At 38.3% G+C, this 13,905-nt stretch overlaps 1 protein-coding gene across 1 annotated transcript in view; it reads left to right on the top strand.

Moving 5' to 3' along the window:
* LOC122791275 overlaps positions 1 to 13,905 on the top strand; it is an 802,728-nt gene that overhangs the window by 732,984 nt on the left and 55,839 nt on the right. The window lies entirely within an intron of this gene.

Raw genomic sequence — 13,905 nt, 5'->3', positions numbered from 1 at the left:
TTCCTTTTCACCCTGTAGGGCAGTACTTCCCAACCAGTATATTGCAACTGCAGGAGATGGGCTGTTACTAAATACATGTACCTTCATCCAATAGTCTATGACCTTGTCGTTGACATCATTATTGCAGTACCACTGAAATATGAGGTAGTTTCTGTTGTCTTCACAAACAATGAAACAGTGAAACATTTGCTGGATGTTGGCCATTACTGCAGTCAGTTCTTGTCTGAAATGAATCAACACCCCATTTAGGTTATTGTTCAGATTAGGCCCAGTGAGGAGAAGGTCATTAAGAGAAACACCTTCATAGCAAGCACTTGAGTCAAATACCACGCTGATTTGGTCTGGCTTGCAAGGGTGATACACACCAGAACATGGAAGGTACCAACATTCTTCCTCTTCCTTTAGGGGAGGTGCAGGTTCAGCATGATGTCTATCAAACACCTTCTGCATGAAGTCAACAAAGTGCTTTTTCATAGCAGATTTCCTGTTCAGGGTGCATTCCAGTGAAATAAACCATGACATTGTTTGGCAGTTTCATTCTTGGAGTACGGAATGGTAAGGGTGCCACCCAGCTGTTGCAGTTGTCCTGATAGAATTCTTCACTCATAATTTTTAGGGCCGCCAACTGATAGTCTTCACTAGTTGTTCAAACGCCATAATGCAAAGATCATTATCCCAGGAGTCTAAGCCATTATAGCCTTGAATGACTTGCTGTGGCTTACCATTACTGCATAACTTTCCTTTTACACAGTAGTGATGTGAACAGGGTTCAAAACAGCTATTGTGTCCATTTGGAAGAACATGTGTCTTGAAGGAAGTAACCCTGTTAGGTTTCCTGAGCTTGACTAAACAGATGTTACCTGTGACAACCCAACCTAGATCCAAGCGTTGGGCATATGGAGCATTCTTTGGGCCATTGATATAATCAAGTATCTTGTGCACCCTCAGTATGCCTCTACCAAGCAGCATCAGGATTTCAGAGTCTTTATCAAGGTGTGGTATTTGGCCAGATATGACCTTCAAGTGAGGGTGACAAGGAGCAGTTTCAGAGGTAGAGATCTATTGCTTGTTGGTTGGAATCTTGTTACACTCGAGAGTGGGCAATGCAATTTCTTGATTGCCATTGAGAGGAGCTACAATTAGACCACTAGCTCTCCTACCAGAGACTTCTGTAATGCCAGCACAAGTGACCAGGGTGTAAAGCAGGGCATCCCCTGTTATGTTGAGCAGATCAAAGAGCTCTGATCTTGCAAGAGATCAATTACTTTGCTCATCGAGAATAATGTCTTATGGCTCTTTCAGGATGACCCATTGGGTATACACAGATCAAGCATACTTTTGCACAAGATTTGTCACTGAGTCCTTCTCCACAGGCTTCAGTGCATGTGGCAGCAACTGGAGTAGGAGCCACTGTTTGTTTTTCACTCTCCCTGCCTTGCTTTGCCTTGGGAGGGATAACTGCGGACGGGGTAGAAGTACATTGAAGCGAATGATGTGCTTGTACATGGTCATCACTGTCAAATTCTAAGCACTTGATAATGGCCTTACATCTTCAGCAGCATCCTGTGTAGAAACATAGCATTTAAAACGTACCTCAAGTTTCTTTCTAAGTTCCTTATGTTCTTGCAGGATTTTTTTCCTGAAGTTAATGCATTTTCTGAGAGGATGAGGTTTGTTATACATGGGGCAATGGTGATATGGGTTTTCAATTTTCTTTCTTTGATCACCCTTGTTGGAAACTGTAGAGGGTGTAGGTAAGACATCAGTCCATTTAACTGAGACCGGACATCTGCAGTCTCTGTATGAGCTGCGCAAGTTTGTAGGCTTAGGAGAGGGTGGACCTGAAGCATGGGACTCTCCATAGGAGAAGCGTGGGTCATTCTTTGTCTCTGCAATTTTCCTGATGACTTCACAGAAGAATGAGAATGGGAGAAAGGAAACTCTGTTTGCTTCCTTGTACTTTGATCCAACCGTAGTCCATTTTCCTTGGATATCATATGGGAGCTTTGAAGCTGTCGGGTTAACTCCACGAGCATTGTCCAAATAACTGATGCCTGGAAGGTGTGTGCCTTCCTTGGCTAGCTGAAGTTCGGAAAGGAGGTCACTAAGCTCCTGAAACTTTAGATTGTCCTTGCTAGATATCTTTGGGAAACTTTGCAGCTTTTCGAATAAAGCATTCTCAGTGACTTCAGGACTGCCAAAGCTATGTTCCAGTCTGTTCCAGGCAGTGTTAAGACCTACAGCCAGGTTAGCAATATGAACTGCCTTAAGATGCTTAATACATTCAGAGAAGCTGGGACCAAGCTACCTAATGAGAATATCTAGTTCTTTGGTAGCTGTAATGTCCAGATCATGAACTGAAGATTTAAAGGTGGATTTCCAACTTCTGTAGTTCTCCAGTTTGTCATCAAACCGTGTAAGGCCAGTTTTGGTAAGATCTTTCTGAAGCATGTACTTTATGACCTGTGACACTTCTATGTGTTCAGACTTTAAGTGAGGAGCTGTAGGTTAAAAAGTGTTGGACACATTAACAGCAGCACCATTCCTGAATGACATTGGGATGTACGGTGATTGGGATGTATGGTGATGCAAGGGCATTAAGCTGTGGAACTGGCCAAGAGTTTGTGAGTGCAGGAGCTTGCAATGGGGCAGAGGCTTGGTTAATTGGAGGTTGTTGACTATCTCCATAATATGGTAGGTTAGCTTGAGCTGGGCTAGTAGTGTCGTACTGACCTTGGTTGAGGGGTACTGCAGCAGTACTCACTGAGATTAATAGTTCTAAGGAAGTGTCTCTGGCTTCAGGAGCATCAGATAAGATGGAATGCTTGCTGCTTTGGTTGAAGATGTAATATGTAGTGCATTTAAGATAACTCAGTGTGTCCATTGGACCTATGCTGTCTCTGTCACTCCCACTAGCAGCTTGCTCTAGAACTCTTAACCTTGCCATAGCTGTGGCATGGTCACACTGTTTGTTTTTCTAAGGCTTCTGTTTCAGCACTTTTGTAGGTTGCTTCAGCCTGCCTTTCTGCTTCTCTGTTTGCAGCTTCTGCCTGTCTGTGGGCAACTTTTGCCTTTCTTTCTGCTTCTCTGCGTGCAGCTTCTGCCTCTCTGTGGGCAGCTTCCACCTTTCTTTCTGCTTCTCTCTGTGCAGCTTCTGCCTCTCTGTAAGCAGCTTCTGCCTCTAACTGAGCCTTCCTTTCTGCAGAGGCTGCCTGAATCTTAGCAGCTTCTGCATCAGCATGAGCTTTGATATGTTGTTCGCTGATCGTGGAAGATCTAGACTGTACAAACCTACTAGGTCTGGTGGAGTTTCTGGTAGATGCAAGTGATGGTATCTGGATTCATGGAATTGTGTAATTCTGACTTCAGCCTTAGTCTTTATTTGTAAGGCCAAGCTGCCCCTGTCAAGTTGAAGCTGATCAAACCTCTTTAGTTCTTCACACGTAAACTTTATTCAGGTAAATGGAAAATATTTGTTTATTGGACCTCTCTGCATCATATTGATCCTTTCTCAGCACAAGTACACGGAATCCTTCATTTTCTAACCTCTATCTTCAATCAAGATGCTTCCACTTCTACTGTTAACGTTCAACTAGCAGGCATTTCTAATTTTCACAAGGGTTTTCATGGATAATCAGTGCCATCAGATAGGCTTTGCAAAGCCTTTTTGAAAGGTGCTCTCCTCCTTAAACCACTTTACAAGGATCCCATGCCTCCTTGGGACCTTACTCTGATGCTGCAAGGTCTGAGACAATCCCCCTTGGAACCAACCTCTAGGTGTGATCTAAAATGTATATCCTGGAAAACTACCTTTCTAGTTACAGTCACTTTAGCTAGGCAAATTTCAGAAGTTCAAGCTCTTTCGTCTAGGCCTCCATATTTGATTTTTCATAAGGATAGAGTTTTTTTCAGGACAAACCCATTTTTTTCTTCCTAAGGTAGTTTCCAAAACCAACCTCAATCAGTGCATCAATCTCCCAGTCTTTTTTTTCCAAATTACTCTAACAAGGGTGAGTACTTATTACATCTATTAGATGTTCACAGACGGCTAAGATTCTACCTTGACAGGACAAAGAGTTTCAGAAAATCCAACCAGCTATTTATTTCCTTTTCACATATTAAATTAGGACAATCTGTGAGCAAAGTTACTCTAGCAAAATTGATTACAGACTGCATTTCCTTTGTTCATGAAAAGAGAGGTATACCGGTACCGATTTCCCCAAAAGCACACTCAACCAGAGTGGTAACTACTTTTGCTGTCTTCCAGTCGAGAACATCCATAAATGACAACTGCAACTTGGGTGTCACCCCATACCTTTGTTACTCATTACAAGTTAGATCTGGTTTGTAGGGGACCTGAGTTATTTCAGGTAGTATTAGTGAATCTATTAACATACAGTATGCAAAAAAGCTTCAAAGTTCATATGACCAAGCTTCAAATTTCAGAATATTTTCAAATATTTTTATATTATTTTCCATCTATGAAATCTTGTACATTCACATTTCTGCCATATGCAGGTATATGTAGTACATATCTTTCTTATAAGCAGCTTATTGAAATATATTTTCCGTCTTAGTTTCCCACTAGTATTCTACCCTATTCTATGTTACTTATATTTCTAAAATCTCCCATTGAACAACTATTTAATCAGCTCTCTATTACAGATTATAGTATGTGTATATATTTCTTAACTTAGTGATACTGCTGTTTTATTACTCTTTTATAGTAGATATTTCATTCTTCGTGCACATTCTTGTTATTCATAAGATGTTTTCTCTTTTTATTAATTCTAGTATTACAAGCAATCTTGACCGTAGATAAAAAAATCGTGCTTGTTTAACCTGAGTGTGTATTTTTAGCCACTGCGAACTGTTGTTCTGATCTAAGCTTCACATCCTGACATTAGAATTTGATTACAGCATGTGAAGATGACAGCTCATGGCATACAGTAGCTACTAATTTCCTGTGTGTTTCTAATTCTTTTAAACTGCTTTAATCAGTAGCAAACATATAACTTTACTTCTTTCCATTAATATGTACAGCTAGAGTTAATAACACTGCATCATAAGCAAATGTAAGCAAACTGTATGTCAGCAACAGCTCAATATAAAACATTACTATAGCTTTTGTTTTACCAATTCTTCACTTCTAAGAAAAGAAAAAAATGTTATTTTGAGTAGATTTCTCACATATGTACTTGTAATAGAAAGTTCCTTTCTTTTTTCATTGACATCAGTGATTAACTTTGACCTAGATTTTCTTATGAATAGCTCAAAAAGCAGGCAGGAAGCAAGGCAAGCAAGAATCCAGCAATCTCACACAACTGGAATATTCTTTTATTCTCAAGCTTTGTAAGTGTTAATTGCTTCATAAATAACATGTGAAAGGAATGTGCCACACAGGAACAAATAAAACAAAACCACCAGCACTTGAACACCTCCATTCAGCATACTACCCAGATCTGACATCCAGCCAACTTGGGAATGTACATACTAAGCCAAGTTAAACAAATAAAATAAAATTCTTAACTTATGCAGTCATAAAGTTGCCTGTTCTATTGCTTATAACTTAATGGCATTGTCTTACAGGAAGTATTTGTTTAACATTTATAAATACATTTATAAGTTAAGGATGGCACAGTGGTGCAGCGGTAATGTTGTCGCCTCACAGCAAGAGGTTCTCCAGTTCGATTCTTGGCTGGGGTGCCTTCTGTGCGGAGTCTGCATGTCCACCCTGCATTCATGTGGGTTTCCTCCTACGTTACAAAGACATGCATCTGGAGCATTTCTCCCTGGGCCTCTGGTGAAAATTGGCTCATTCCAAGTCGGACTTTCCCAGTTAACAAATGTTAAATAAATAAATAAAAATGTTTCAACTTAAAATATAAATATATAGCTTAAAGTCCATTACAAACCTTTTACTTAAAAGGTAAATCTATTGTTTAAAAAAATCCTGCAATCAGAGCATAAAAATCACTTGTTTTTAAGCTTTTTAATTTTGGAAGCAGTTTTCCAGAAATTCAGCTCACTCTGTCTCTTGAAGTATATACTGTTCCAGTCCATTTTTTTCTCTGTTATTAAGGATTTTATTTTTGTTGACAAAAGTAAATCCAGTTTGTCAAATATTTTAGTTCCTTTAGAAATAAATAATTTGATCTTTGCAGGAAACACTAGCAGGGTTTTAATATTGTTATTTTTAAGTTTCTTGATCAGTGGTAATCAGGATTTTCTTTAACTTGTTACTTTACTGGAATAATTGAATCTGACTATATGTTCACCTATTATAATAGGTAGACTGGAACTTGCTGTTTTTAATATTTGAGCTTTATCTAAGCTAGACATAAACTTAACTATAATTTAACATGGTGGTAAGTTTTCCTTCTTTGAAGGTGTTCTCATGGATCTGTTTGCCCTTTCAGTTCCAAAAGACAAAGTTTCAGGTAGATTTAATGCTTTATATAACCCAGTTGTTTTGAAGTTTATTATATTGTCTCCCTCATACTTTTCAGGTATACCATAAATTCTAATGTTATTTTGTCTCAGGCCATTTTCTAAATAATCAACTTTATCAATCTGCTAGTTATTTTGTTTTATTTATTTTATTATTTATTTTATTTATTTATTTCAGTTTGATGACCGGGGAAGTCCACTGGGCCAAGAAGAGCCCATTTTCATTGGAGGCTTGTGGAGAAAAGCTCCACAGACAATTGAATACAGACATACAAGTTCAAAGACAATTATAAACCCAATGTCAAGCATAGTATATACATTATTCACAGAGTAATGAAGTACACAGAATGGAAATATATACAACTGAATGCATAGTAGCTGTAGTGGTATTGGACAAAGCATTACATATTCAGTCTAATTAAACATTTGGAGAATTTTGGGTTTCTATATTTCAAAAGTAGATGGAAGCATAGATACATTTAACAGAAGATGAGTGCTTCTAGCAGATAATAGGCAAGTGTGTGGGAAGAGATTACTCTGTTGTAGAGTTGTTGTAAGTATACTTTAGAATGGCAGAAAGGCTAGTTGTTAATTACAGAAATGTGGTAGTAACCATTTCAGAAGTACAAGTCTATAATAAAGTGTAATAAGAGGAGAATAAACTAGCAGTTTAGTAGTGGAGTTAGTGGTTTAGTGGAAGGTTGGTGGTGAGAAGAGGTTGGGCTGCTGAATGGATGGTAGTGGAGGGACTTAAGTGGGAGTAGAGCAGGGACATATTCACTTTCAGGGTAAGTAGGAGTGTAGGAGGGATTTGAAGTTGTTGTGGTTTGGGGTATTTCAAAGGGACGGGGGAGAGAGTTCATAGTTTGGCTATGGAATATGATATCAGAAGTTGTCCAGGGGGCCGGGGATGTTTGTGGATTTGTAAGAGGTTTTGGTTTTCTGATCGGAGTAAGCAGTTAGGTGTGTAGGGGGTTAAGGTGGATGAGAGAGTGGGGCAGCTGGATGGCTTGAACACAAGTTTATGGGCAGTGGTAAGTTTAAGAAAGGAAGTTCTAGCCACTGTAAAGATTGGAAGAAGTTGCAGTGGTAGGTTGAGTTTTTGGAGTTGGTGGAGAATTTAGAGATTTTATTGTAGCAGGAATCCAGTTTGGATTGTAAGCTAAGTTGGAGGTTGGTGAGCAGGGGGGTGCCATATATTAAAGAGGGGAGAAGGTAGTAGGAGGCTAAGGCCTTTCTGGTAGAAGGAGTCCGGTAGCTGTTGTGTCTGTATAGGAGTCCTAGTTTTTGGTGGTTTTTTAATGGCTGTTTGTATATGGATGTCAAATTTCAGACGCTCATCAATGATAATACCAAGGGGTTTGGTGTGTGGCACTGTTTCGATGGGGGTGTTATTTTGGCTAATTATTGAAAAGGTGATATTAATTGCTGAGCTTCTGGAGGGAGTAAAGATCATTAGTTTTTTTTTTATTTACATTCAGGGCAAGATGGTTGTTCTGCTGTTCTGCATCCAGGTTTCAGTTTTAGTGAAAGCAGACTGGGTCTTTAGTAGCAGGTCAGAGAGGGAGTTGGTAGTGCAGATGATAGTAGAGTCATCTGCATACTGGATCAGGGAGGACTCTGGGATGGAGTGGTGAAAGTTGTTAATGAATTTGTTGAAGAGTAAGGGGCCGAGGACAGAGCCTTGGGGAATGTCGGTGGGGGTGTGTAGGAAGGAAGAGGTAGATGATTTCCATTTTATAGCTTACTGCCTTTCAGAGAGGTAGCTAGAGAACCAGGATGTTGTAGAAGGGGATATGTAGAGATGGGACAGGAGAATAGGGTGGGAGACTGTGTCAAAGGCTTTGGATAGGTCTAGGAAAAGGGTACATATAAGTTTGCCAGAGTCACGAGCGTGGTTGATGCATTCTAGGAAGGAGAGAAGGGCAGTGATGGTACTGTGGCCCGGACAGAAAATGTGTTTGGAGGGGGAAAGGAGGTTATTATGAGTTAGGTATGGCATGAGTTGTGCATGAATACGTTTCTCAAGGATTTTTGAGAGTGGAGAATGGAATGGACTTTTTATCTCTTAGGATCATGATTAGCTTGGTTTCATTTGATAGCCAGGGGGTGATTTTGGATCTGATCCATTTGGTTCTGGGGAGGGGGCATGATGGTTGAGTAGGTTCAGAAACGTATTGCTAATGTGGCTGACAGCATTGTTTAGGGGTAGGGTTTTTAGGGGGGGGGTCCAGTCAGTTAGTTTTAGACAGTCAGAGAAAATTTGTGGATTGAAATTAGAGAGGAGAGATTGCAAGTCTCAATATAGTGGTGTTGCTTTTGGAGAGGAGAGGGGTGCCGGTCAGCGAAGGCAGGTAGGTGGTCGCTGATATACTCTGGGAGGATGCCTGAATTAGAGATTAGGTTAGGGTGAGAAACTAAAATCCAGTCAAGGATGGAGCCAGAGGTTCCATCTTTGTTAGGCCTGGCAGGAGAGTTAATTAGTTGGGTGTAGGTATAAAGGTTTATAGTTTGAGAAGGGGGCTATGAGTTGATAGCGGTCCAATTAATGTTTACGTCGTCTAGGATAATTGTTTCATTTTTGATGTTAGAAGAGAACCAGGAGAGGATATATTACAATATTGAGATGTTGTTGCTGCCAGGAGGGATATATAGGGAGGCTAAGCAAATAGATTTGTGATTGTTGATTTTTAGGTGGGCAAGAATTAGTTCAGAGTTTTTGAACTTAGGGATGTGATGGGTGTGTGGGGTAACTGCATAGGAGGAGGAGTAGATTATGGCTGCACCACCTCTTTTCTTGTTTTGAGTCTATCACTGAGGACCATTTGGTAGCTGGGTGGTAGGATTTCATTGTCTTTTGTAAATGGCTTTAGCCAGGTTTCTGTGATGGCAGTGAAGTCAGGGTGATTGTGTGGGAGCCAGGTGCGTATGGTAGGGATTTTATTTCGGAGGCTTTGAGCATTAATTGTGGTGAGGCAGATGGACTTGGGGTTGCCAGGGTGTGTGGGAGTTGGATGGTTGGTGGGTGGGGAGTTGCTGGGGTCAGGGTTGGGATGGATGTTGCCGGAGAGAGACAGGGAGATTTGGTGTTGTATGTGTATTATGTAATCTAAAGTGTTTAGAGCTTTTAGGTATGGCTAGATAGTATGTTTGTTGGGGTGTTGGAGATGGGGAAGGTTGGGTGTGGGACGTGTAGGTAGGATTTTGAGTTTATATAATAGATTTGGGTTGGAGGGATAGGATTTGGGAGGTATGGAGGAGAAGGCAGGTTGGATGGTGTGTTGGTCATTGGATATGTAGTGAGGTAGTGGGGTGAGGTAGGGGTTAGGGAGTTGTGTTAAGGAAGTTAGTGTGATAAGTAGTGACAAGAGAATTGCTAGATGTAGGTGGGGTATTGGCTGGAGCATGGTGTAGATGGGTTGGTTATTGTAGGGTGGAAATGTGAGTGGTGGGAGGTATTAATTGGTGATTGGGCAGTGGGTGGTGTGGAAGGAGTTGAGGATAGATAAATGTGGAAGTAGTGAGGACAGGTGGGAATTGGGGGCAGGGTAAGGGAGCGGAGTGGGCAAACAGAGCGAGCATAGCACCCCCAGCAGAGGTGAGTGGAAAAATTATCAGTGACTGCAAGTAGGAGCTGGCAATGGTAGTAGGTTGTCTACAGCTATTCAATTCTCCATCTAGGGGAACAAGATTGTATGTAGATAGGTGAATAGTAATGGATTCCTACAGAGTAGCGCAAGGTGGAGGTGCTGTCTAAACTGTGGGGAACAGTAAGTTTAATTAGAGGCGATCACTTTGACCGGGAATTGGTACTGTTCAGGGAGGATTTGTGGAGCTTTGCTGCCACCTAATGTGGAAGTGCAGGTGGTGCGGGAGACTGGTAGAGGACAGAGGAGGTATTCCCAGTGAGTGTGCACTCTGTTGGGGGCACAGAGATACTAAAGGGTCAGACACAGTAGAAATATTTATAGGATCCAGCTGGTGCTTACATGTACATTCACTAGAAACAGCAGTGTATGTTTTTCTTTGAGAAACTGTATCTGTCCATATCTGCTGGTAGAGCAGAGGACTCTTTCAGTGTCCTGGATGGGAGAGAGCTGCCGTTATGCAAAATGTACATGCACTAGAAACAGCAGCCGTACATTTTAAAGAAATTCAGTCTGAGACACACCTTCAGTTATTCTGTCTTCATGATCATTTAAAGCTGCTTTCATACTGCTGATTTGTGCACTTCTTTCTGGTGTCTTCTTTGAAACTTTCTATTTTGGTATCCAGTTTGTCCATTTGAAGTAATACATCCTGCATACTAGATATTAGTGACTTTTTTAACACAAGAATCCTGACTACCATTTCTTCAGTGGCTCATGTTGAAGTCTGTTCTCTCTTAACCAAGCAGTTGAAATTCTGACAGGAAAATTAACAGCTGCTGAAGAACCTGAAGCTGTAAATCTTTTCTTTATTAGTGAATAAAATCAGCTAACAAGTATCTCTACATTTTAATTTTTTTATTATATTTTCTGTCAGAGAAATGTTTTCAGTCACAGAGCTTTCATCAATTGCTGTTCTCAGTTAGCCATTGGAATTTCCAAAGGACTGTTCATGCAGGCTAATTAGGAAATAAATGTGGCATCCCTTTTTCCTTCCATGTTGCCACACTCCCTCTTCATCTGCCTTCTACTTCAAAATTTTAAAGGCAGATGAGAGAACAAGCTAGGTTTCTTTATACAAGGCTGCTTGCCAGTGTTAAAATGCTCCATAATACTGTCTGTCATCAGTAAATTTACTGAGATATGAAATAATTTTATGGCAAACAAAATTATTATTCAGAATAGCATTGACAGCTATTGAGATTTCACAAAGGCAAATCCAACATGGCAGACAACAACAACTAATTTAAGCACATGAAATAAAGTAGTAGCCAGCTTGAATGGCACTTTCTGGAATATTGAATTCAGTTATAATTCACACTCTCTAACCTAACAGGAAAATAATGCAATCATTATCTAGTTTCACATCAGACAGTTACATTTTGTGTTCTCATATTCTACATCTATAATTTTCTTTTACAAAAACAACTCTGTGTTCATTACAGAACTTGTAATAAAAGCAATGAGAAATTATAATTGCAGACTGTCCATGTTTCTAACAGCTTTTCCTAGGCAAGCACTGCTTTGAAATGTTTCTTTGATTATAAGAAAACATAGCTGTGTTTACTTTTTCAGATTTGCAGCATGTAGCTACAGCACTGTCTCACAGAGCACAGACACATTTTTTGGTCTAGCTTGCTCAGAAATAATTTTCATAATGTCTGAAATAATTCTAATAAAGAAAATTCATTCTGACACAATATTTTTTGTATTTTACCTACTGACAAGTTGTTTTCATGTACTAAAGTTGCTGTAACTGGTGGGCACATCTACATGGCAATTTTACCACACTATGTATTCATTCATTTGATAACAGTCAAACATTATGATGTTTACACAGTCATTCAAGTTGCTGTAACTGCCAAGCCCATGTGTGCTAGTATGTAATGGGTTGTTGTGTAGATATATGACAACGGTGCACTGAAATATATTACTGTGATGTTATTTATTTGCATATTTGATCCCGCTCCAACATCTGAGGTGTACACAGTCAATAAAGTAGCTTTAATTTGTGGGCATATATGTATGTGTGTGTGTGTTTGTGTGTGCTCATGTCATTGAATCATACTCAGACATGAACTCTATACATTTAATAAAGTACCTTTAATTGGTGGGTTTATGTATGTGCATGTTTGTGAGATTGTACAGGATTGCTCTGTATATGTCTGACAGCAACAAGCTAAAATATATTACTTTGTCTAAAGTTATTGTGGCTGTTTTGCATTTATTCATTCACTTAATTGCAGTCAGACATCTTAGGTGTGAATGATCAAAAACATCACTGTAATTGGTGGGCAAGAAGGCAGGCTGTGGACGAACCTGTTTGATCTCTGCTGTCATTTTACCAGAATTAAACAGTCATTAATCTAGCTTTGTAGGGCTAGTACATGTTTGTATAAAACAAGTTAACATGTTTTTCATTAATCAGAATCAAACATCTGAGATGTTTGTAGTCAGTAGTCTTGCTACATCAAGTGGTTATTGAGGAAGTCTGTAGATGAAAGTGACTGACCTTAGCTGTTGTTTGATCACAGTTAAATAGTTATTGACCTGCCATATTATTATCCAACCCCATTAAGGCCACCCATTCCTTTGCTTCCTGCAACCTTGCTTTTAAAGGATACCATTGCATTATATGCAGTATATACAACAATCTTGGATAATGCTTGCTTTGTTGACTGGAGGAACAAATAGTCCTGAGTCTGTAAAGTATACTTTTGTTAGCAGTTAAAGCGATAGAAAAATAATTTATCTTGGGACAGAGGCAATAGTAATTTATACTATAGTAGAGAAACAGGAACACCTAAATTAATTCTTTGCTTAGACAAGACTTTATTTTTTATATTCCTAAAAAGCTGTAGCCTATTTATTTGAAACTTTCTTTTAGAATATTATTGCAGTATGTTGGGACTTTGGAGAAGGCTTTTTCTGCGGTTTAAAACACAGATGTGGGTAAATATAGTAGTTTGACCTCTTGGTTGTACAGAAAATAAGTAGAATTTTTAATTTACAGCTTGTTCTTTAATAGTGGAATGTATGATACATTAAGTAAGACAAGAATGCAGCTCGAGCTACTATTGGAAACAGGTTCATTTTATGTAAAACCAAGCAGTGGTGTTTCCTAGGTGAGGATAGGTAGATGAAACAGGTAATTTTGTTTCATGAGAGTTTATAATATTAAGTGCTCCTTAAAACAGTAGTAGTAATAATAATAGTAATAATAGTAATAATAATAATAATAATAACAATAATATAATAATAGTTGTTATAATAGCAGTCTTAGTGATAATAGTAATAATAATAATAATAATAACAATAATATAACAATAGTTGTAGTTATAATAGCAGTCTTAGCAATAATAGTAATAATAGTAATAATAATAATAATAATAACAATAATATAATAATAGTTGTAGTTATAATAGCAGTCTAATAATAATAATAATAATAATAATAATAATAACAATAATATAATAATAGTTGTAGTTATAATAGCAGTCTTAGTAATAATAGTAATAATAATAATAATAATAACAATAATATAACAATAGTTGTAGTTATAATAGCAGTCTTAGTAATAATAGTAATAATAATAATAATAACAATAATATAATAATAGTTGTAGTTATAATAGCAGTCTTAGTAATAATAGTAATAATAATAATAATAATAATAACAATAATATAATAATAGTTGTAGTTATAATAGCAGTCTAATAATAATAATAATAATAATAATAATAATAATAATAATAATAATAATAATAATAATAACAATAATATAATAATAGTTGTAGTTATAATAGCAG

The sequence above is a fragment of the Protopterus annectens genome, chromosome 17.part0 (genome assembly GCF_019279795.1).
Source record: "Protopterus annectens isolate FY-2018-M chromosome 17.part0, PAN1.0, whole genome shotgun sequence".
In the NCBI taxonomy this organism is placed as follows: domain Eukaryota; kingdom Metazoa; phylum Chordata; order Ceratodontiformes; family Protopteridae; genus Protopterus; species Protopterus annectens.
Note: the sequence above shows the minus strand (reverse complement) of the source record. Positions and strands in the feature narration are given on the sequence as shown.